This window comes from Procambarus clarkii, chromosome 47 (genome assembly GCF_040958095.1).
Source record: "Procambarus clarkii isolate CNS0578487 chromosome 47, FALCON_Pclarkii_2.0, whole genome shotgun sequence".
Taxonomy (NCBI): domain Eukaryota; kingdom Metazoa; phylum Arthropoda; class Malacostraca; order Decapoda; family Cambaridae; genus Procambarus; species Procambarus clarkii.
The window spans coordinates 12,314,744-12,341,145 of NC_091196.1; positions in this window are offsets into that span (position 1 = coordinate 12,314,744).

Below are 26,402 nucleotides of genomic sequence, written 5' to 3' on the forward strand. Positions count from 1 at the left end.
ATATATATATATATATATATATATATATATATATATATAAATAATTTATAGTGGTAGTTATTATAAAGCATCACGTTCCTAATATAATTTAATTTAATTTAATTAAAAAATTCTTTACCTCAACGAATTGGAACACAAATGAAGAGATAACTTTAAATTTAATACCCTTATGTTAGAAATTATAAGGAAACGAAAGAGACTTTTATATCCATGACAAAGGAAAATTATCTTACCCTACAAATACCAAACTGGCGCAAAGATACCAAACTAATTATTTGACTCAGTCTCTACACAGGAGATTAAATATATGCCGGTATTTGAGCAGACGCATAATGACTGAATTAAATATTTAGCGAGTGAGACATTAATTACGAGTTTACACATTGTAATTATATAACCATGGGTGGCATAGGCTCCTGGTGTGCTTTCGTCTGTGATATAAAAGGTAACGTTAACGTGTGTGTGTGAACCCTTCTTTGGCAACTGTCGGTTTATTGATTGATTAGTTGACTGAAGTATCTCTGGCCTTGCAACAGTGCTCACATATACAAAATAACATAAACAAAGGTTAATAAGGCAACATATATGCATCTAAGTGCTCCTAGTGAAGAACTCTCGACCACTGGAGGGGTAAACAATAGGAGAAATGATAGAAGTTATAACTCAGAAACCTACAGCTGTAACGGAGCTGTACATCCCCCTCGAGAAAGAGGTGGAAGATAAAGAGAAAGTAAAGCCCTGGTTTAATAAGAGTGTGAGAAACACAGGAGAGGATAAGAAAAAAACATGGAAGAAGTACAACAAAAAACAACAACCAAAAGGGACTATATCATCTGGAAAAAGTCTCGCATCCTTGACAATAGAACAAAAGCTCTTTTATAGCCATATTATAAGAAAAACAACAGTAAGAAACCACGTTATATGGTTAAAAAGTCAAGGAGGAAGGCTCTTGGAAAATGACAAGGAAGTGTGTGAGAAACTCAAGAGCAAATTTTAGAATGTCTTTACAAAGGATCCAATGTGGAGACCCCGAGTTGAAGAATGAAAGCCCAGAGGAAACACTGGATAACATAGTGGTCTTTGTGGATGAGGATAAGAAGCACCTCAAGAAACTAAATGCAGCAAAGGCAATTACTCTAGATTTAAATATCGCCAGAGCAACTGAAGGATGCCACAGAGGTGCTGTGTCGCCCACTAACAGCTGTTTGTATTTGTTGTTGTTTTAAATTCAGCTACGTGGAACAAAAAGTTTCAAGTAGCACGGGCTAAGGTGAGCCCGTAGGCTGTTTGCAATAAAACAGTTGTAATGGAGGAATCTCCGAGAATGCTACGAGGAGGCAAATGCAGCCCCAATATACGAGAAAAGGGACAGACCTTAGGCGCTAAATAACAGACAAGTGTCACTGACATGTATCCAGTGCTGGAGAAAGTAATCAGGTTGAGAATGGAGCACCTGGAGAGTACAAACATTGTAACAAATCGTCAGCAAGGTTATAGAAGAGGGAAGTCGTGCCTGATAAACTTTATCGAATTCTATAACAAGGTTACTAAAATAAAATAGGGAAAAAAAGAGGCTGGGTAGGCTGCATTTTCCTGGACTGTCAAAAGGCATTTGACAATGCTCTTCACGAATGACTGGTGTGCTACGTGGTGATACAAGCTCGGATGATTGGGAAGACACTAAACTGCGTACGACAGTACTTAAAGGACAGAAAAAAAGTCACAGAGGCAAGGACTTCTGCTGGTGGAATGTAACAAGTGGGATTCCTGAAGGCTCGGTCTTGGGACCGCTACAGTTTTTAATTTATGTTAGTGATCTACACGAGGGAGTGAGTTTGTACATGTCAATGTTTGCTGACGATGCCAAGAAAATGAGAAAATTTGGGCCTGACAGCTAAGTGGACAGCGCTCGGGATTCATAGTCCGAAGATTCCGGGTTCGATTCCCGGTGGAGGCGGAAACAAGTGGGCAGAGTTTCTTTCACCCTGATGGTTTGTTCACCTAGCAGTCATAGGTACCTGAGAGTTAGAGAGCTGCTACGGGCTGGTGATGTGTAACAAAAAGGAGGCCTGGTCGAGGACCGGGCCCCGGGGACGCTGAGCTCCGAAATCATTTCAAGATAACCTCATCTCAAGAATGTAAAAACAATGGAGGACTGCAAAGCGTTACAGGAGGACCTAGACAAACTCCAGGAATGGGAATACAAATAGTTGCTGGAGTTCAATCCTGATTGAAAGAATGAGAACGAGAAGGGTGAAATGAACCCAATAAGTGTCGACGCCATAAATTAAAGACAACTAAAGGATTTGGAGAAAGAGCAAGATATGGAATTGCAAGATTCCAATATTGTTCCAATTGGAAGAAGAGGAAGATTGGTCTTCCTCCAAAATAATCTTTCCTGCCTCTACTCTACACAGACGCCGTCTTGTTGAATCGGCTCTAATACACAACGTACCCAACATGAACTTGAGTCCTGGCTTTGTTGCTGTAGACTCTTCCCTCTCACGGTATATACTCAAATGCTCTAATCTTTCTAACAAACGTGACCAAACATAAGCTTACACTTCCATTTATCTGTCTTTCTCTTTCCTTGTCTTTCTCTCTTGTCTCTTTTCTGTTGTTTGTTTTCTTTACGTTCCCTTACTATCCTCTTCTTATTCCTATTACTATCTTCTTTTCATTCGTTGGGTATAATAGGAGCTGCCTCGTATGGGCCAATAGGCCCTCTGCAGTTCTTATTCCTACTACTATCTCCTCTACTACACTTTGCTCCTCACCTCTCTCTAGCCTATTTATTGCCTGCATCTACATCCTCAACACAATCGACTTGAGAATGCTAGGACGGACCGAACCATTCACCTTCTAGTGTGTGGTCTGGTCAACTTACTTTAACCACGTTATTGTGACTCGTCGCCTGCAAAATGTAGACTCAATGACTGAGATTAAACTCGCTCGCAGGCTTCCGAAGGCTCACGCACTACCAACTCGACCACCATGAGCTCAACATTAATCTCATCCCGAAGTTCTACTGAACTTTTATGGGGTTTGAATAAGCTCAGCTGTTATCCATTGTATAATTTGTATGCAATGTCATCCATCACATCTCTCCTTCACCCCTTCAACTCCCATCACCTTCAACTCCACATTACGCTCTTCAACTCCCCATCGCCTCCTTCAACTCCCATCACCTCATCAACCCTTTCAGGTTTCCATCACTCACCTTAACTTCATTTAGACCATAGGAATCGTGCCTATGAGGCATTAAAATATGGTGGCCATGGGGCCCATTAATATGGTAGCCATGAGGCCTATTTATTTATTTATTTAATGGGCGTTTCTGCCCTAAACGCTGCGCATACTAGTGGCTTTACAAGACTGTAATTACTATCCAATGTATCCTCACAATCACAATGTACCTTCTTGTATATATATAAATAAAATAAAATATAAATATGGTGGCCATGGGGCCCATTAATATGGTGGCCATGAGGCATATTAATATAGTGGCCACGTGGGCCACTATAATAATATGTCCCTGCGCCCCCCTGGTACACCCTTTCCCTTGTGCTCCCTGGAACAGCCTGCACCTGTGCCCCCTGGTATACCCTGCCCCTGTGTTCCCTGGAACACCCTACCCCTGTGTCCCCGGTACACCCTGCCCTTGTGCCCCCCTGGTTCACCCTGCCCCCTGCACCCTGCCCCTGTGCTTCCTGGTTCACCCTGCCCTTGTGCCCTTAGGGCACCCTGCCCCTTGTGCTCCCTAGTACACCCTGCCCCTGTGCCCCCTGGTACACCCTGCCCCTGGGCTCCCTAATACACCCTGCCCCTGTGTTCCCCTGGTAGACCCTGCCCCTATGCCCGCTGGTACACCCTGCCCCTGTGGCCCTTGGTACATCTGCCCCTTGTGCTCCGTGGTACGCCATGACCCCTGTGCCCCCTGGTACACCCTGACCGCTGTGCCCCCCTGGTACATCCTGCCCCCTGTGCCCCCTGGTACACCCTGCTTCCAGAGCCCCCTGGTACACCCTGCCCCTGTGCCCCCTGGTACAGCCTGCCCATGTGCCCCTAGCACACCCTGCCGCTGTGCCTCCCTGGTACACCCTGCCCCGGTGCCCCCTGATACACCCTGCCCCTGTGCCCCCTAATACACCCTGCTCCCTGTGCCCCCCTGGTACACCCTGCCCCTTGTGCTCCCTAGTACACCCTGCCCCTGTGCCTCCCTGGTACACCCTGCCCCCCTGTGTCCCATGGTACACCCTGCTCCCTGTGCCCCCTGGTACACCCTGCCCCTGTGCCTCCCTGGTACACCCTGCCCCTCTGCACACTGGTACACCCTGCCTCTGTGCCCCCCTGGTACACCCTGACCCTGTGCCCCCTTGAAAGCCCTGCCCCTATGCTCCCTGGTACACCCTGCCCCCTTTGCCCCCTGGTACACCCTGCCCATATGCCCCCCAGGTACACCCTCCCCCATTTGGTACACCCTGCCCCTGTGCCCCCTTGAACACCCAGCCGCCTGTGCTCCCCTGGTACACCCTGCCCCATTGCTCCCTGGTACAGCTTGCCCCTGTGCCCCCTGGTACACCCTGCCCCTGTGCCCCCTTGAACACCCAGCTCCCTGTGCTCCCCTGGTACACCCTGCCCCTCTGCTCCCTGGAACACCCTGACCCCCTGTGCCCCCTGGTACACCCTGCCCGTGTGCCCCCATGGAACACCCTGCCCCCTGTGCCCCTTGGTTTACCCTACCCCTGTGCCCCCTGGTACACCCTTTTCCGGTGCCCCCTGGTACACCCTGCCCGTGTGCCCCCCTGGAACACCCTGCCCCCTTTGCCCCCTGGTTCATCCTTCCCCAGTGCCCCCTGGTACACCCTGCCCCTGTGCCCCCCTGGTTCATCCTGCCTATGTGCCCCCTTGTACACCCTGCTCCCTGTGCCCCTTGTACACCTTGCCCCCTCTTCTCCCCTGGTACACCCTGCCCCATTGCTCCCTGGTACAGCTTGCCCCTGTGCCCCCTGGTACACCCTGCCCCTGTGCCCCCTTGAACACCCAGCTCCCTGTGCTCCCCTGGTACACCCTGCCCCTCTGCTCCCTGGAACACCCTGACCCCCTGTGCCCCCTGGTACACCCTGCCCGTGTGCCCCCATGGAACACCCTGCCCCCTGTGCCCCTTGGTTTACCCTACCCCTGTGCCCCCTGGTACACCCTTTTCCGGTGCCCCCTGGTACACCCTGCCCGTGTGCCCCCCTGGAACACCCTGCCCCCTTTGCCCCCTGGTTCACCCTTCCCCAGTGCCCCCTGGTACACCCTGCCCCTGTGCCCCCCTGGTTCATCCTGCCTATGTGCCCCCTTGTACACCCTGCTCCCTGTGCCCCTTGTACACCTTGCCCCCTCTTCTCCCCTGGTACACCCTGCCCCTGTGTTCCCTGGTACACCCTGCCTATGTGCCCCCTTGTACACCCTGCTCCCTGTGCCCCTTGTACACCTTGCCCCCTCTTCTCCCCTGGTACACCCTGCCCCTGTGCCCCCTGGTACACCCTGCCCGTGTGCCCCCCTGGTACACCCTGCCCCTGTGCCCCTGGTACACCCTGCACCTGTGCGCCCTGGTTCACCCTGCCTATTTGCCCCCCTGGTACACCCTGCCCCTGAGCTCCGTGGTACACCCTGCTCCCGTGCCCCCTCGTACACCCTGCCCCTGTGCCCCGCCTGGTACACCCTGCTCCTGTGCCCCTGGTACACCCTGCGCTTGTGCCCCCTGGTACACCCTGCTCCTGTGCCCCCTGGTACACCCTATCCCTGTGCCCCCTTGTACACCCTGCCCCCTCTGCCCCCTGGTACACCCTGCCCCTGTGCCCCCTGGTACACCCTGCTCCTGTGCTCCCTGGTACACCGTGCCCCTGTGCCCCCCTGCTACACCCTACCCTTGTGCCCCCTGGTACACCCTGCCCCTGTGCCTCCTGGTACACCCTTCCCCTGTGCCCCCTGGTACACCCTGCCCCTGTGCCCCTGGTATGCCTTGCCCCTGTGCCCCTGGTACACCCTGCCCCTGTGCCCCCTTTGTACACCCACCCAATGTGCCCCCTGGTTCACCCTACCCCTGTGCCCCCGGATACACCCTACTCCCTGTGCCCCCCTTGTACACCCTGCCCCCTCTTCTCCCCTGGTACACCCTGCCCCTGTGCCCCCCTGGTACACCCTGCTTCTGTGCCCCTGGTACACCCTGCTCTTGTGCCCCCTGGTTCACCCTGCCTATGTGCCCCCTTGTACACCCTGCTCCCTGTGCCCCCCTGGTACACCCTGCCCCTTGTGCTCCCTAGTACACCCTGCCCCTGTGCCTCCCTGGTACACCCTGCCCCCCTGTGTCCCATGGTACACCCTGCTCCCTGTGCCCCCTGGTACACCCTGCCCCTGTGCCTCCCTGGTACACCCTGCCCCTCTGCACACTGGTACACCCTGCCTCTGTGCCCCCCTGGTACACCCTGACCCTGTGCCCCCTTGAAAGCCCTGCCCCTGTGCTCCCTGGTACACCCTGCCCCCTTTGCCCCCTGGTATACCCTGCCCATATGCCCCCCAGGTACACCCTCCCCCACCTGGTACACCCTGCCCCTGTGCCCCCTTGAACACCCAGCCCCCTGTGCTCCCCAGGTACACCCTGCCCCATTGCTCGATGGTACACCTTGCCCCTGTGCCCCCTGGTACACCCTGCCCCTGTGCCCCCTTGAACACCCAGCCCCCTGTGCTCCCCTGGTACACCCTGCCCCTCTGCTCCCTGGAACACCCTGACCCCCTGTGCCCCCTGGTACACCCTGCCCGTGTGCCCCCATGGAACACCCTGCCCCCTGTGCCCCCTGGTTCACCCTGCCCCTGTGCCCCCTGGTACACCCTTTTCCGGTGCCCCCTGGTACACCCTGCCCGTGTGCCCCCCTTCAACACCCTGCCCCCTTTGCCCCCTGGTTCACCCTTCCCCTGTGCCCCCTGGTACACCCTGCCCCTGTGCCCCCCTGGTTCATCCTGCCTATGTGCCCCCTTGTACACCCTGCTCCCTGTGCCCCTTGTACACCTTGCCCCCTCTTCTCCCCTGGTACACCCTGCCCCTGTGCCCCCTGGTACACCCTGCCTATGTGCCCCCTTGTACACCCTGCTCCCTGTGCCCCTTGTACACCTTGCCCCCTCTTCTCCCCTGGTACACCCTGCCCCTGTGCCCCCTGGTACACCCTGCCCGTGTGCCCCCTGGTACACCCTGCCCCTGTGCCCCTGGTACACCCTGCACCTGTGCCCCCTGGTTCACCCTGCCTATTTGCCCCCCTGGTACACCCTGCCCCTGAGCTCCCTGGTACACCCTGCTCCCGTGCCCCCTCGTACACCCTGCCCCTGTGCCCCGCCTGGTACACCCTGCTCCTGTGCCCCTGGTACAACCTGCGCTTGTGCCCCCTGGTACACCCTGCTCCTGTGCCCCCTGGTACACCCTATCCCTGTGCCCCCTTGTACACCCTGCCCCCTCTGCCCCCTGGTACACCCTGCCCCTGTGCCCCCTGGTACACCCTGCTCCTGTGCTCCCTGGTACACCGTGCCCCTGTGCCCCCCTGCTACACCCTACCCTTGTGCCCCCTGGTACACCCTGCCCCTGTGCCTCCTGGTACACCCTTCCCCTGTGCCCCCTGGTACACCCTGCCCCTGTGCCCCTGGTATGCCTTGCCCCTGTGCCCCTGGTACACCCTGCCCCTGTGCCCCCTTTGTACACCCACCCACTGTGTCCCCTGGTTCACCCTACCTCTGTGCCCCCGGATACACCCTACTCCCTGTGCCCCCCTTGTACACCCTGCCCCCTCTTCTCCCCTGGTACACCCTGCCCCCTCTTCTCCCCTGGTACACCCTGCCCCTGTGCCCCCCTGGTACACCCTGCTTCTGTGCCCCTGGTACACCCTGCTCCTGTGCCCCCTGGTTCACCCTGCCTATGTGCCCCCTTGTACACCCTGCTCCCTGTGCCCCCCTTGTACACCCTGCACACTCTTCTCCCCTGGTACACCCTGCCCCTGTGGCCCCTGGTACACCCTGCCCCTGTGCCCCCTGGTACACCATGCCCATGTGCCCTCTGGTACACCCTGCCCCCTGTGTCCCCTGGTACACCCTGCCCCTGTGCCCCTCGGTACACCCTGTCCCTTGTGTCTCCCTGGTACACCCTGTTCCCCCTGGTACACCCTGTCCCTTGTGTCTCCCTGGTGCACCCTGCCCCTGTGCCCCCTGGTACACCCTGCTCCTGTGGCCCCTGGTGCACCCTGCCCCCTGTGCACCCCTGGTACACCCTGCCCCCTTGTGCCCCCTGGTATACCCTGCCCCTGGTACTCCCTGTGCCCCCTGGTACACCCTGCCCAATGTACAGAGTAGGGTCAGAGTGGGTTGTGAGGATGTTTAGTGATGCTAGGGTGAATGGTGAAGACTATCCCGCTCTCTTAGCTGGGGAAGGGACAGTCCTGATACTCTCCAATACCTTCAGAGGCATCACGTACCATTAACTATGAGGTAGATCTATTATCAACACTCACTGGTAGAAGCTTTAATCATATTCTGTGAAGCAGCACACTGGTTAGTGCACAAGAGGTAGGACTAAGGTACTTATATCAGTGCTTATGAGTACTTCTTTCCTAAAGAGTGAGGCCGGCCTCTGTTTACACTGGATGAGGGAGAAGGAGGTAGTAGAGGAGAGGACTAGTGTTGTCCCCTTGGTACATCGTGCCCCTGTGCCCCCTGGTATACCCTGCCCCCTGTGCCCCCCTGGTACTCCCTGTGCCCCCTGGTAATCCCTGTGCCCCCTGGTACACCCTGCCCAATGTGCCCCCTTGGTACACCCTGCCCAATGTGCCCCCTGGTACACCCTGTCCCCTGTGCCCCCCTGGTACACCCTGCCCTTGTGCCCCCTGGTACACCCTGCCCCCTGTCTCCCCTGGTACACCCTGCCCCTGTGCCCCCTGGTACACCCTGCCCCCTGTGCCCCCTGGTACACCCTGCCCCCTGTGCCCCCTGGTACACCCTACCCTTGTGCCCCCTGGTACACCCTGCCCCCTGTGCCCCCTGGTACACCCTGCTCCCTGTGCCCCCATGGTACACCCTGCCCCTGTGCCCCCTGGTACATCCTGCCTCCTGTGCCCCCCCTGGTACACCCTGCCCCCTGTGCCCCCTGGTACACCCTGCCCCTGTGCCCCCTTGTATATTCTGCCTCCTGTGCCCCACTGGTACATCCTGCCCCTGTACCCCCTGGTACACCCTGGCTCTGTGCCCCCTGGTACACCCTGGCTCTGTGCCCCCTGGTACACCCTGCCCTTGTGCCCCCTGGTACACCCTGCCCCCTGAGTCCCCTGGTACACCCTGGCCCTGTACCCCCTACTACACCCTGGTCGGACGCCTGGCCGCTAACTAATGGCCGCACCTGGCAGTTGCCTCAGCGGGGACCACACTTTAGCGCGCGATTGTTGGGGTGATTAGCCCGAGCTGGCCCGACTATATTACGCAAGTTGGACCATAAACACGTCACGATGTCAGCTGCTTTATAATGGGAATATTCGTCATTAATCACTGACTACAGACGGGCGTTAATTGCCAGCAGCTAGGGAGGATGGTGAGGGGGGGGGCGGTGATGGTGACCTGGGGTGGATGGTGATACGGATGTGGTGATGCGGGTTTAGTTGGCGATAATTGGTTGTATAAGGAAGGCAGTATGGTGAGTGTAGGGTGGGTGGTGAGGGCAGGGTGAATGGTTATTGTAGGGTGCGTCTCGACGTTAGGGTGACTGGTAGGGTCAGAGTGGGTTGTGAGGATGTTTAGTGATGCTAGGGTGAATGGTGAAGACTATCCCGCTCTCTTAGCTGGGGAAGGGACAGTCCTGATAATCTCCAATACCGTCAGAGGCATCACGTACCATTAACTATGAGGTAGATCTATTATCAACACTCACTGGTAGAAGCTTTAATCATACTCTGTGAAGCAGCACACTGGTTAGTGCACAAGAGGTAGGACTAACCCGCCAAACACACACCGAAACTACGACGTTGGTACAACGTTCAAACAAGTTTTAACACCTCCTAACCAGTTATAACAACCAATATAGCAAGTTGTAACAACGTTCTAATACGTCATAAACACGCTAAGCCAAGATGAAACAACTTTATTACAAGTTGTAACAAGCGGAAAATAGAGACAGTTTCGGTTTGTGTTTCCAGGGAAGTTACTTATATCAGTGCTTATGAGTAGTTCTTTCCTAAAGAGTGAGGCCGGCCTCTGTTTACACTGGATGAGGGAGAAGGAGGTAGTAGAGGAGAAGACTAGTGTTGTGCTGGCTCTGGTGTGCTGAGAGGCAGTAGAGGACTTGTGTACTAGCACACATCTGCAATTAAGAGCGAATTAGCAGTAGAGGGCCGGTCGGCCGAGCGGACAGCACGCGGGACTTGTGATCCTGTGGTCCTGGGTTCGATCCCAGGCGCCGGCGGGAAACAATGAGCAGAGTTTCTTTCACCCTATGCCCCTGTCACCTAGCAGTTAAATAGGTACCGAGGTGTTAGTCAGCTGTCACGGGCTGCTTCCTGGGGGGTGGAGGCCTGGTCGAGGACCGGGCCGCGGGGACACTAAAAGCCCCGAAATCATCTCTCGAGATAACCTCAAGAGTCATTACTGTTGTGACGTCTCGAGTGTCCTCTAAGGACCTATAACTATTCCAGTCATATTGTTAGTGGCCAAATCAGTTTTGATCATCGTCAGTTTAATTATATGTTAAAATCATTGTGATATGATTTTTTTTTTGGCTTCTATTATTCTCGCATATTAAATTTATTCTGGCAGTCATTTATCTGTGTCTAGTTAGCTGTAGCACGAATTAATCTCACTTTTTCTGACCCTGATTTTATTTAGTCTGTGTGTCATCTCTAAGCTACGATGAGTAGGGTAGAGTTGATGACCCTGCTCATCACACACTATACACTCCATCATGTCCACCACCATTATCTTTCCCCAGTCTTCCATATGAATAGTGATGCCGGGATGAATGGTGATGCTGGAGCGTATTGTGAGTCTTGGATGGATGGTGATGCCAATGGACGATAGTTATTACTGAGGAGATTTCCACATTGGTTAGATGGTGATAAAGGTGTAGTGATGCTCGTTTAGGTCATGATGCTAGTGTGTATGGTGACCCCAGGGTAGTTTGGTAATAGCCCAGGGTGGATGGTGATGCTGGTATGGAAGTTGATGTCAAGACTGATAATAGCCCTGGGTGGATGGTGATTCTAGAATGGATTGTGACATCAAGACTGATAAAAGCCAGGGTGGATGGTGATAATAGCCAGGATGGATGGTGATCCTAGAATGAATGGTGACATCAAGATGAATGATAGCCCAGGTTGCATGATGATATGGGTAACTGTGTTTTGAAAATGTGTCACAATCTAGAGACTGGGGTACAGTACGGTGGGACGTCACAGGGAAACCTACCAAATACCTTTGCTAGGTATCGATTGTTCCACTGCTCCGGCAATCCGACCCGAAGCCATTCTCCCAGGTAATAACACGACTGGTAATGACGTTGTTGGCAGTGATTCAATAGACAGCATCACCATCAGAATCCGGGGGTGATTGGGCACTTCCTGTGGGCACATGTCTATGTCTCTCTCTCTTGAAGGTGAGGTAATTAACAAGAAAAGGCGTTTATTCTGAATGATTGTATAGCACATGGGAGGGACGGGAGGATGGTATAGGAGCTGTGATAGGTGGATGAACTGAAAGAACAGCACCAAACCACTAGATTTATCGAGAATCGAACACCGACATGCAAAAAGCGAGGGGGTTTCTGTCCCAACCAACTAGGGTAGATAAGTTAGCTCTCTCTCTCTCTCTCTCTCCATGGGAGTATATGTCCTTTACTCCGGTAACTGGTGCCATAACGCAGGTAGAGGACTATACACACTCGCTGGCCTCTGAAGTTTACAGTATTCTGTGATGGGCGATATCACCTCTCCTGCTCTTCAAAGGGTGTATTCTGCAGTAAGTTGTCGATTTAGTGCATATTATTAAATGGTTTCCATACTCGGGGACAGGAATCCAGTTACGCATTTTCGAAGTCCCCTTGCACTAATTACTGACCTTTTCCAGGATGCTATCCACAACAGTTGTCTTGCTCTCTGGAATCTATTTCCTTGCTGTGAACAGGTACATGTGGTGAAAGGAAACTGGTCCATCTGTTGAAAGGAAACTGGTCCATCTGGTGAAAGGAAACTGGTCCATCTGGTGAAAGGAAACTGGTCCATCTGTTGAAAGGAAACTGGTCCATCTGTTGAAAGGAAACTGGTCCATCTGTTGAAAGGAAACTGGTCCATCTGGTGAAAGGAAACTGGTCCATCTGTTGAAAGGAAACTGGCTCAAAATGTTTTTGTACCGCCATAGTTTGTGAACTGGGAACCTTTCAGGCGTTACCCGACTACACAGACCACTTGGTTACATTATGAGTTCCTTGAGTCGGTTCCAGGCATTTCTTAATTGACTGCATCTCTAGGTGTATCATAGGATCTCTGTGTACCTTATATGTCTGTAGCGAAGGATCTCTGTGCACCTTATAAGTCTATAGCGTAGGATCTCTGTGTAATTTATACGTTTGCAGCGTAGGATTTCTGTATGCCTCATACTGCAAGTTTTCTGCTTACATTAAGAGAACAGGAAGAGCACAAGGAAGACTTCCAGGCGAGATGGAACCTGTGTACTAAAGAGTAGGAATATGGAAGCATCATCACGGGTTGTGAAGGTTCTGATAATCCACCCTAACAACCCTGGTTGACGCTGTGTTATGCTTACTAAACGTTGCGTCATTAGACGTAATGCCTTGAAAAATGCCACAATTTTTCCGGTTAATGAGAAGATCTTATTGCACCACGTATTTTATACCGAATTTTAGAATTACGAATTTACCAACAACAAATTAAGTATAATTTCTTGATGTTGAAATTGCAAGTATTTATTTGAGGATTTTAGTTGTCCTCTCCCCAAATAGTTCTTAGTTTATCAGCAAGCGCAAGGGATGACACGTAGCTGGAGGTTGTGTTCCTGTGAAAATCTGATATCAGGGTGAGAAAGTCTGATAACAGGGTGAGAAAGTCTGATAACAGGGTGAGAAAGTCTGATAACTGGGTGAGAAAGTCTGATAACAGGGTGAGAAAGTCTGATAACTGGGTGAGAAAGTCTGATAACAGGGTGAGAAAGTCTGATAACAGGGTGAGAAAGTCTGATAACTGGGTGAGAAAGTCTGATAACTGGGTGAGAAAGTCTGATAACAGGGTGAGAAAGTCTGATATCAGACTTTCCTGACAGTCTGAAAGGGGACCTGTCTGACAGGGGGGCCCTGACAGCTGTGTGGACAGCGCTTCAAATTCGTAGTCCTGAGGTTCCGGGTTCGATTCCCGATGGAGGCGGAAACAAATGGGCATAGTTTCTTTCACCCCTGATGCGCCTGTTACCTAGCAGTAAATAGGTACCTGGGATTTAGACAGCTGCTATGGGGTGCTTCCCAGGGGTGTATAACAAAAAGGAGGCCTGGTCGAGGACAGGGCCGCGGGGACGTTAAGCCCCGAAATCATCTCAAGATAACCTGAATATAGATCAGGGTGAGAAAGTCTGATATCAGGGTGAGAAAGTCTGATATCAGGGTGAAACAGTCTGATATCAGGGTGAGCAAGTCTGATATCAGGATAAGAAAGTCTGATATCAGGGTGCGAAAGTCTGATATCAGGAGAGAAAGTATTATATCGAGGTGAGAGAGTCTGATATCAATGTGAGAAAGACTGAAATCAGGTTGTGAAAGTATATCAGGGTGAGACAGTCTGGTGTCAATGTGAGAAAGTCTGATATCAGGATGAAAAAGTCTGATATCAGGGTAAGACAATCTGATATCAGGGTGAGAAAGTATGATATCAGGATGAGAAAATCTGATATCAGTGTGATAAAATCTGCTATTAGGGTGAGAACGTGTGATATTAGGATGAGAAAGTCTAATATCAGAGTGAGAAAGGGAAGTGGTGTGAAAACTAGTGCCTCTCGACACGGGAGACACGACTCGACATCTTGTGTTAAGATGGAATTTTGTTCACCGTAGCCTGAAGGAAGACCAGAGGAACAGTTTATCCTGAAGCAGAGAACAGTTCACCATGCAGGGGAAAACCTGTGAAACTTTTGATCCTAACGAGATGACCAGAGGCACAGTTTTCCTGAAGCTCGTGGACCATTTCAGCCTGAAGAAGAGACTATAGGACCAGCTAAGTCTGAAGAAAAGATCAGATGAGCCGTTCAGTGTGAAGGAGAAGGATCAGAGGCAGGCCCTGAAGATCAGCAGGGCAGCCATTCCGATCAGGTTGTTCAGTAAATCGGTTCATTTCCTCTCCTGACCAGCAGGTAACATTCTGACTAAGGAAACTAGAGTTTTGTTCACCTTCAATATTATTTGTGATACGCAGCTTCCAGTTCTTCGTTTCCAATTACGCTCCCAGTTAACCTTACATGATGAACACACTGCATCATCACACAGAACCATCACCCTCACCCAACACACTGTATCATCACACAGAACCATCACCCTCACCCAACACACTGTATCATCACCCAGAACCATCACCCTCACACAACACACTGCTCATCACACAGAACCATCACCCTCACCCAACACACTGCTCATCACCCAGAACCATCACCCTCACACAACACACTGCTCATCACCCAGAACCATCACCCTCACCCAACACACTGCTCATCACCCAGAACCATCACCCTCACACAACACACTGTATCATCACCCAGAACCATCACCCTCACCCAACACACTGCTCATCACCCAGAACCATCACCCTCACACAACACACTGCTCATCACCCAGAACCATCACCCTCACACAACACACTGCTCATCACCCAGAACCATCACCCTCACACAACACACTGCTCATCACCCAGAACCATCACCCTCACACAACACACTGCTCATCACCCAGAACCATCACCCTCACACAACACACTGCTCATCACCCAGAACCATCAGCCTCACACAACACACTGCTCATCACCCAGAACCATCACCCTCACACAACACACTGTATCATCACACAGAACCATCATCCTCACACAACACACTGCTCATCACCCAGAACCATCACCCTCACACAACACACTGCTCATCACACAGAACCATCACCCTCACCCAACACACTGTATCATCACACAGAACCATCATCCTCACACAACACACTGCTCATCACCCAGAACCATCACCCTCACACAACACACTGCTCATCACCCAGAACCATCACCCTCACACAACACACTGTATCATCACACAGAACCATCACCCTCACCCAACACACTGTATCATCACACAGAACCATCACCCTCACCCAACACACTGTATCATCACACAGAACCATCACCCTCACCCAACACACTGCTCATCACCCAGAACCATCACCCTCACCCAACACACTGTATCATCACTCAGAACCATCACCCTCACCCAACACACTGTATCATCACTCAGAACCATCACCCTCACCCAACACACTGTATCATCACTCAGAACCATCATCCTCACCCAACACACTGTATCATCACACAGAACCATCACCCTCACCCAACACACTGTATCATCACACAGAACCATTACCCTCACCCAACACACTGCTCATCACCCAGAACCATCACCCTCACCCAACACACTGTATCATCACTCAGAACCATCACCCTCACCCAACACACTGTATCATCACTCAGAACCATCACCCTCACCCAACACACTGTATCATCACTCAGAACCATCATCCTCACCCAACACACTGTATCATCACACAGAACCATCACCCTCACCCAACACACTGCTCATCACCCAGAACCATCACCCTCACCCAACACACTGTATCATCACTCAGAACCATCACCCTCACCCAACACACTGTATCATCACTCAGAACCATCACCCTCACCCAACACACTGTATCATCACTCAGAGCCATCACCCTCACCCAACACACTGTATCATCACTCAGAACCATCACCCTCCCCCAACACACTGTATCATCACTCAGAACCATCATCCTCACCCAACACACTGTATCATCACTCAGAACCATCACCCTCACCCAACACACTGTATCATCAATCAGAACCATCACCCTCACCCAACACACTGTATCATCACCCAGAACCATCACCCTCACACAACACACTGTATCATCACTCAGAACCATCACCCTCCCCCAACACACTGTATCATCACTCAGAACCATCATCCTCACCCAACACACTGTATCATCACTCAGAACCATCACCCTCACCCAACACACTGTATCATCACCCAGAACCATCACCCTCACCCAACACACTGTATCATCACCCAGAACCATCACCCTCACCCAACACACTGTATCATCACCCAGAACCATCACCCCTCACCCAACACACTGTATCATCACCCAGAACCATCACCCTCACCCAACACACTGTATCATCACCCAGAACCATCACCCTCACACAACACACTGTATCATCACCCAGAACCATCACCCTCACCCAACACACTGTATCATCACCCAGAACCATCACCCTCACCCAACACACTGTATCATCACCCAGAACCATCACCCTCACCCAACACACTGTATCATCACACAGAACCATCACCCTCACACAACACACTGTATCATCACCCAGAACCATCACCCTCACCCAACACACTGTATCATCACCCAGAACCATCACCCTCACCCAACACACTGTATCATCACACAGAACCATCACCCTCACCCAACACACTGCTCATCACCCAGAACCATCACCCTCACCCAACACACTGTATCATCACCCAGAACCATCACCCCTCACCCAACACACTGTATCATCACACAGAACCATCACCCTCACCCAACACACTGTATCATCACCCAGAACCATCACCCCTCACCCAACACACTGTATCATCACACAGAACCATCACCCTCACCCAACACACTGTATCATCACCCAGAACCATCACCCCTCACCCAACACACTGTATCATCACCCAGAACCATCACCCTCACCCAACACACTGTATCATCACACAGAACCATCACCCTCACCCAACACACTGTATCATCACCCAGAACCATCACCCTCACCCAACACACTGTATCATCACCCAGAACCATCACCCTCACCCAACACACTGTATCATCACCCAGAACCATCACCCTCACCCAACACACTGTATCATCACCCAGAACCATCACCCTCACCCAACACACTGTATCATCACCCAGAACCATCACCCTCACACAACACACTGTATCATCACCCAGAACCATCACCCTCACCCAACACACTGTATCATCACCCAGAACCATCACCCCTCACCCAACACACTGTATCATCACCCAGAACCATCACCCTCACCCAACACACTGTATCATCACCCAGAACCATCACCCTCACCCAACACACTGTATCATCACCCAGAACCATCACCCTCACCCAACACACTGTATCATCACCCAGAACCATCACCCTCACCCAACACACTGTATCATCACACAGAACCATCACCCTCACCCAACACACTGTATCATCACCCAGAACCATCACCCTCACCCAACACACTGTATCATCACCCAGAACCATCACCCCTCACCCAACACACTGTATCATCACCCAGAACCATCACCCTCACCCAACACACTGTATCATCACCCAGAACCATCACCCTCACCCAACACACTGTATCATCACCCAGAACCATCACCCTCACCCAACACACTGTATCATCACCCAGAACCATCACCCTCACCCAACACACTGTATCATCACCCAGAACCATCACCCTCACCCAACACACTGTATCATCACCCAGAACCATCACCCTCACCCAACACACTGTATCATCACCCAGAACCATCACCCTCACCCAACACACTGTATCATCACCCAGAACCATCACCCTCACCCAACACACTGTATCATCACCCAGAACCATCACCCTCACCCAACACACTGTATCATCACACAGAACCATCACCCTCACCCAACACACTGTATCATCACCCAGAACCATCACCCTCACACAACACACTGTATCATCACCCAGAACCATCACCCTCACACAACACACTGTATCATCACCCAGAACCATCACCCTCACCCAACACACTGTATCATCACACAGAACCATCACCCTCACACAACACACTGTATCATCACCCAGAACCATCACCCTCACCCAACACACTGTATCATCACCCAGAACCATCACCCTCACCCAACACACTGTATCATCACCCAGAACCATCACCCTCACCCAACACACTGAATAAATTTCTGAATAAAGGATTTATTTGAAAGACATTTTTAAGTCAAATTCTTAATGAGAAACATATTTTTGAGTGTGAGACATGTTCCAAAATCGATAACTGCCTGTATCATGAATCATTAACTCCAACAACATATGCAAACATAATTATCATTACCCAAGAAGTTATATAAAATAATTATTTTGTTATAAGCCATTCTTGGGTTTCCTAGCATTAATATTTATTTAAACTAAATTCCCTTGAAGTATTCCTATCTTATCTCATCGCACTACAAGCTGCGCTTGAATATTCCTGAACCTTAACAACGTCTGAAAGAATTTCCTAGTTTTTTTTTTCAAATAATTTTGACAAAGATTTCATTCAAACACAAACTTTTGACATTTATATATAAATCATCATGATGCAGCATTTTACTTTCCAGCGACACGGAGCTGGAAGGAGAGACGCCCTTATGAGGTGTCATAAAACAAGGCCACTTCATGAATATTTGATGAAGGCGCGTGTGTGAGGCGCGCCCAGGTGGCTACACACGGCCCGGGAAGGATTTATCCCTCTCTGGAGACCGGCCGGAGCAAGACTCCCCCACCAACGAAAAGGAACCGAACGCCGCAGCCAGACGCTAGATATGCAGGGGAGAGTCTGTGAGAGGCAAGGATCGGCCCGGGAGAACCGTGTACCCAGTTAACAGTAAGGGGAAATATACAGGTATTTACGCTCCTCTTCGGCGCAAATAACAAAATAATGAAGAGAAATCATTAAGCATTACGAGGTGTGAATCTTACGAAACTACGACAATTGTCTGAAGAAGTAATGTGCAATGAAAACTGCACGTGCAACAAAGTATTGCGACGCTATAAATGCAATGTTGCAGGAAGGATCACTGTAGTATACTTGAAGGGAGACTGTGCCTTCAGGATTACAACTTATAGATTTGTGCACAAGTTATGTATTATATATTCCTTAGTTATTCATTATAGACTGATAAATTTACAGAAAAACTTTATTTGAAAAACTCCGTAAACAAATCATTATTCTAAATTATTGTTGAACTATTAGAACGATTTTTCAAAGTGCTGCACAATTAGTAAACCTCTCATGTTTATCTTAATTTTATTCAGCACCCTTCATCATCCAGCTGCATCATTCATCATCCATTACCATCGTTGAACTTCCAGCATCATTCATCCTCCAGCACCATACATCATCTTCTAGCCTAATAACTTATCTCTTAGCCACATTATTAAACTTCTAACACCAGCATCACTTCAGACCAAATGGTACGAGGTACTTCGAGCTCTGTAATTACTTTATATACTCAGGAATATTGGAAGTGTTGAACCCAGGTTTTGGTAGTGGAGGCTAATAGTTCCACTTTACATTTCATGTTCTCTCCTGATTCCATGTACGACTGGCCGTCCTGTGAGGTGGGGATGTTGGACGAGCTTGTTGCTGGGTTTTTGAGCTACACTGTGGTCCTTTATACAGAATAGGGAAGCAGCACATTGCTGTGTATACCTGATCTTGTTTTAAAAAAGAAAAGACATTGTTTGAGAGGAGTCTTGTAGAAACTGGTACGAGTAATTGTAATGTAATGTTTCCATGATTCAGTTCCCGTGATTGGCTCTTGTGATAATTATGAAGTTGTTGTTTAGTCAGAGTTGAGTTTTTTTTTATTGAGGCAGGTATTTTCTCCCCTGGTGCCATGTATGACTAACCTTCCTGTGAGATGGGAGTATTAGATGAACTTATAGCTAGTTTTTATCTACACTGTGTAATGTTTCATACAGAACAGGGTAGCAGCACATTGACCTAAGCTTGATAATAAAAAAAATCAGCATCATTTACTATACAGGAGGATCATTCATTTTTCAGAATCATCATTCATTTTTCACCAGCAGCATTTATCTTTGAGCCACATCCTCAATCATTCCGCAGCATTTATCTTCTAACAACAGCAAACTTTATCTTCCCGTGGAATGCTTTCTCTTACATTAGCATTATTGATATTCCTACAGCATTATTTGTCTTCACTCAGCATCCTTCACCTTTCATAATTGTTTCATTCATCATTGAGATTGATTATTCATTCCACGCTCTCACTCATTAAGCATCCAGGATCACGAATCATCATAAATCATCTTTCATCACCAACAAATACCATTCAACATTTTCAAACGCAATTCAGTCATTATCATTTTTATTCTTCCTCCTGCAAAATCATTCACAATCGTCAACCATCAAAAAATGTCATTATATAATGTTAACAGAGGAGTACATAATGTCAACAGAAGTCTACATAAACTCAACGGTATGTAATATCACCAGAAAAGTACATACTATCAACAGAGAAGAACCTAATGTCAACTGAGGGGTACAAAAATATCAACAGAGGGGTAAATAATACCAACAGAGGGGGTACGTAATGTCGATACAAGAGTACCTAATATTAACAAAGGGTTACAAAATATCAACAGAGCAGTATATAATGTTGACAGAGGGGAAACGTAATGTCATCAGAGGGGTACAAAAAGTCAACAGAGTGGTACATAATATCAACAGAAAGGTATATATTATCAACAGATGATTACATAATATAAATAGCAGAACCCTAATGTCAACAGAGGGGTACATAATATTAACAGTGAATTACATAATATCAACAGAAGAGAACCAAATATCAACAGAGGGGGTACGCAATATCAACAAAAGGGTACATAATATCAACAGAGGGGCTCATAGTATCAACAGAGGGTTACATAATATCAATAGAGGAGTATATAATGTCAAAAGAAGGGTACAAAATGTTAACGGAGGGTTACATATTATCAACAGAAGGGTACATAATGTCAACAGAGAGGTATATAATATCAACAGAGGGGTACATAATATCAACTGAGGGGTACGTAACATCAACAGAGGAGTAAATCATATTAACAGAGAGGTATATAATATCAACAGAGGGGTACATATTATCATCAGAGGGGTGCATATAATGCCAACAGAAGTGGTACATAATATCAACTGATGAGAACCTAATACCAACAGATAGGTACATAATATCAACAGAGGGGTACATAATATCAACAGAGTGGTACATAATATGAATAGAGTGGTATGTAATGCCAACGGAAGAATTCATAAAATCAACAGAAGGGGTATGTAATGTCAGCAGACAGGTTCATAATATCAACAGAAAAGAACCTAATTTCAACAAAGGGAGTAAATAATATAAGCAGAGAGGAAATAATATCAACAGAATGGTACATAATGTCAACAGAGGAATACATAATATCAATAGCGGAGTACATAATATTAACAGAGAGGTACATGATATCAACTGAACGGAACATAATATCACCAGAGGGGTCCATAATATCAACAGAGGGGTCCATAATATCAACAGAGGGTATGTAATGTCAACAGATGGTTACATAGTATCAGCAGAATGGTACATAATATCAACAGAGGGGGTACATAACATCAACAGAGGAGAACAGAGTATCAACAGAGGGGTCTATAATATCAACAGAGGGGTACATAATGTAAACAGAGGGGGTACATAATATCAACAGGGGGTACATAATGTAAACAGATGGATACGTAATATGAATAGAATGGTATGTAATGCCAACGCAAGAATTCAAAATATCATTAGAGGGGTACAAAATATCAACAGGGGTGACACAATATGAACAGAGGGGGTACATAATGTCAACAGAGAAGTACATAATATCAACAGAGGAGTACAATATGTCAACATACGAGAACATAATATATACAGAAGGCTATATAATATCAACAGAGGTGTACATAATATCACCAGAGAGGCACATAATGTAAACAGAGGGATACATATATCAACAGAGGAGTACATAATATAAATAGAGGGGTACATATATCTACACATAAGTACATAATATCAACAGACGGGTGCATAATATAAAGAGAGGAGTACATACTGTCAACATAGTGGGGTACATAAATCATATATCAACAGAATGGCATATAACATCAACAGAGGGGTTCATAATATTAACTGGCAACTACATAATATCATCAGAGGTGTTCATAATATCAACAGCGGGATACTTATTTTCAACAGAGGGGTACATAATATGAACAGACTGGTACATTATGTCAAAATAGAGGGTATATAATATCAACAGAGGAGTACATAATATCAACAGACGGGGTACATAATGTCAGCATAGGGGTACATAATATCAATAAAGGGGTACATAATATCAACAGAGGGGTATATAATATCAACAGTGGGGTACGTAATGTCAACAAAGAAGTACATAATATTAACAGAGGAGAACATAATATCAACAGTGGGGGTACATAATATAAATATCGAGGTACTTATTTTCAACAGAGGGGTACATAATGTCAACGGAGGGGTACATAATATCAACAGAGGGGTAAATTATATGAATAGAGGAGCACATTGTATGAACAGAATTGTACATAATATCAACAGAGTGGTATATAATATCAACAGACGGGTATGTAATGTCAACAGAGGGGTACATAATGTCAACATGGGGATACATAATGTTAACAGAGGGGTGCATAATATCAACAGAGGGGTACATAATGTCAACAAAGGGGTACATAATGTCTACATAGGGATACATAATGTTAACAGAGGGGGTACATATATCAATAGAGGTTTACACATAATATCAAAATGGTACATAATGACAACAGAGGTGTATACATTATCAGTAGATTGGTACAAACAGTCAACATAATTGATATGTTCTTCACAAACAGTGATGGAGCAGGATTATTATTAGCGGTGAAGCTCTTCAGTCTTTATCATTAACGTGGAGGCAGGAAAGTCTTTATCATTAACCTGGGGGCAGGAAAGTCTTTATTATCACCGTGGGAGCAGGAAAGTCTATCACCACTCTGAGCACAGAAAAGTCTATCATCACACTGGGAGCAGAAAAGTCTATCAACACCGTACTAGCAGGAAAGTGAAGTCTTTGAGAACTGAACTTCTGACACAAATGCAATTCATCCTTCACGAGTTACATACAGAGAAATATATGTATAACAAGTGTATAACTTCCTATGTTTTGTATAACTGTTTGTGTGAAGGACCTGAGAAGACAGTACTTTAACCCATCCTCTCCTTGGCTGGTACAATACCATGTAACACAGTTATGCTAATATTGCATTTATAAGGTCCAGGATTCCATATATATTAGGAATAGGATTGCTTTTATTAGGATAGAAAGTATATTTGGTGTGCTGGTAATTCTGCTGCATTTTGGTTGAAGACCTTTTAAAATATTAAAGCGCAAAACCGTGTCTGATCAAGGCAACAATAACGTAAGCTGCTGAAGCAACAGATGTTTTGCAAGTACAGGAATTCTCAGTCTCAAGCTCGAATATCTCTTGATAATTAGGTAGTAAACTGGTAGGATGGCAGTATTACCCGATATCTTTATTTATTACGGACTATCTGCAAGCGAAAAGTAGGTACAACCAGATAGGTTGCAGATGTTTGTGTTTCCCACGCTATGTTGGTCTACTCATACAAGTGGTTATAATGGATAAAATATTACAGCCCGAGCAGGAGGCACAATCTCCAGCAAGCAGCCTTGTACCCACGTGGGCACAACTCAGCCCTAAGGAAATCTTGGACAAGACACAATGAACAATATCGTTCAATTGTGCATTTTATTTCTTCCAATTTATATTAAACATAGATGAAACACTCCTGTGGCAGAGTTCTAAGTTCCAAGGACCCTAGAGCAGGTAAGCAGGGGATGGAAGAAAGGAGCGAGGATGCAGAAATCTTGAGCAAGGAACTGGAGACGAGTCGAAAAAGGGAGAAAAAAGTTGGTGGCCCAACCACCATGGATAAGACTTGCAGCTGACGCTGTGGTATGGCGGAAGGATGGAATGCACATGGTTGCTCGCTGATTTGTCTTGCAGGAGGCCGGGCTTCTTGTCGCGGATTTGGTGGTGTTTTTCGGTACTACATTTCGTCGATGGTCTTCTTTTTGCTTGATGATTTCATCAGGCTCTGATTGTCGGTCTTGTTCTTCCTGGGCTTCTTGACCGGTCTGGCTACGCGTTGTCATGGTGGTGCTGTCGTTGGAGCTAGTGTCCAGAAGGAAATCTTGTTGAATAGTGGCACTTCCGCGGAGGAGATGTTAAGCCAACCAAGACTTCTTCGTCCGATGAACTGGATGACTCAAAAGCCGAGGCGGTGAATCTTGAGGGTTGAGTTCTTGCTGGTTGAATTGTCACCGCAGGTCTTGCAGCAGATGTAGATAGTTCAGTGGGTACACACACGAGAGGTGGAACTGTGGCAGTTGTCGATGGATGAGAAGGATGAGACGTTGGTGCCTGGGTGACTTGTGAAACAGTTGCAGCAGGAGCGGGCGTTCTAGCTGTTAACAGTTTTTGAAATTTTTGTAAGAATTGTATACATCGTTGTAAGCACGACGGCGCTCATAGTGATGTCTGATACTGGATCTGGAGCAGGAGAACTTATGGTTGATGTGGTGGTGGTGTAGACTTCATCAGCGACGTTGAAGGCTAGGAGACCATTCTCTTTGAAAAGAATATTTATAATTCTCGCATATTCTTTGAGTTTAGTGCCATCAATCATACTATCCGTCGATGTCAAAGCTTGTACCGTGCTAAACAGTGATTGGTCTGGGTGGGATGGAGGTGGCGACTGCTGACTCGATGAGTGGCTGGGAGCTGGACCCCCATTGGCTAGGTTGTTGGTGTGTGGTGATATTTCCTTCTCCCGGAAGCTCTGGGAAAGTGGCGTCTTGCACGTTGAAGGTTGAGGTTGAGGTGATCGTTGATTGATTGGTTGGAGGTGAGTTGACTTGGCTGCTGTTAGCTCCAGGGTAGGATGGTAGCGCTAGAGTCCATTGTCTAGATTGAAAAATGGTGATCAGCTGACCAGAGTCTACATTTCTGAATTCGCTGTTGACATTTGCTGTTGTGGTGGGAGGCCTTGGTTGACGTAGAATCTTTCCATCTTCACTAGGTATGGTGGAAGGTGGATACCTTCCACCATGCCTAGTGAAGGACTATTTCCTTTTCTAGTTAAATTGAAGTGAAATGTAAAAAAAAAACTCCCTGAAAATTTCAGACAAGGACTATTTGCTTGTCCTTGCACTCCTCCCAAGAAATATTTCTTGCAATATTTTAATGCATCACTCTGTAATGCTCGCCTCGAGCGCTCCACCCGTGGTGGAAGAGAGATCTAGAAAGCCTCATCAATGCTCGCCTCGAGCGCTCCACCCGTGGTGGAAGAGAGATCTAGAAAGCCTCATCAATGCTCGCCTCGAGCGCTCCACCCGTGGTGGAAGAGAGATCTAGAAAGCCTCATCAATGCTCGCCTCGAGCGCTCCACCCGTGGTGGAGGAGAGATCTAGAAAGCCTCATCAATGCTCACCTCGAGCGCTCCACCCGTGGTGGAGGAGAGATCTAGAAAGCTTCATCAATGCTCACCTCGAGCGCTCCACCCGTGGTGGAAGGGAGTTCTAGGAAGCCTCATCAATGCTCACACACGTTATTGCAGACCAGTCATAAAGAAAAACAACAAATATATTTCGATCATCACTAACAATATATCACTATTTCCGTGTCCTTGCACTCCTTCCATGAAATATCTCTTGCAATATTTTAATGCATCACTCTGTAGATTTATTGCTCTTAAATAATTCACAGAAGAGACTTGCTACTATCACTTTTACGATGTGCAACAACTCAGAGTTCCGACCTATGGCTGAGTGATGTAAGTATTGATTCACTGGCGTTTGTGCTTTTTTATGATAATCCTAATCATATTTTCAATTGACTTAGGAAATGTGCAGTATATTTTTAAGTAAATTGTAGTAAGGGGGACTGTTAGCTGAGCCTGCTAAACTCTCGTTTTCCAGCAGACACCTGGATGGTCTTGCAGCAGACACCTGGATTGTGTTCCAGCAAACACCTGGATTGTGTTCCAGCAAACACCTGGATTGTGTTCCAGCAGACACCTTGATTGTGTTCCAGCCGACACCTAGATTGT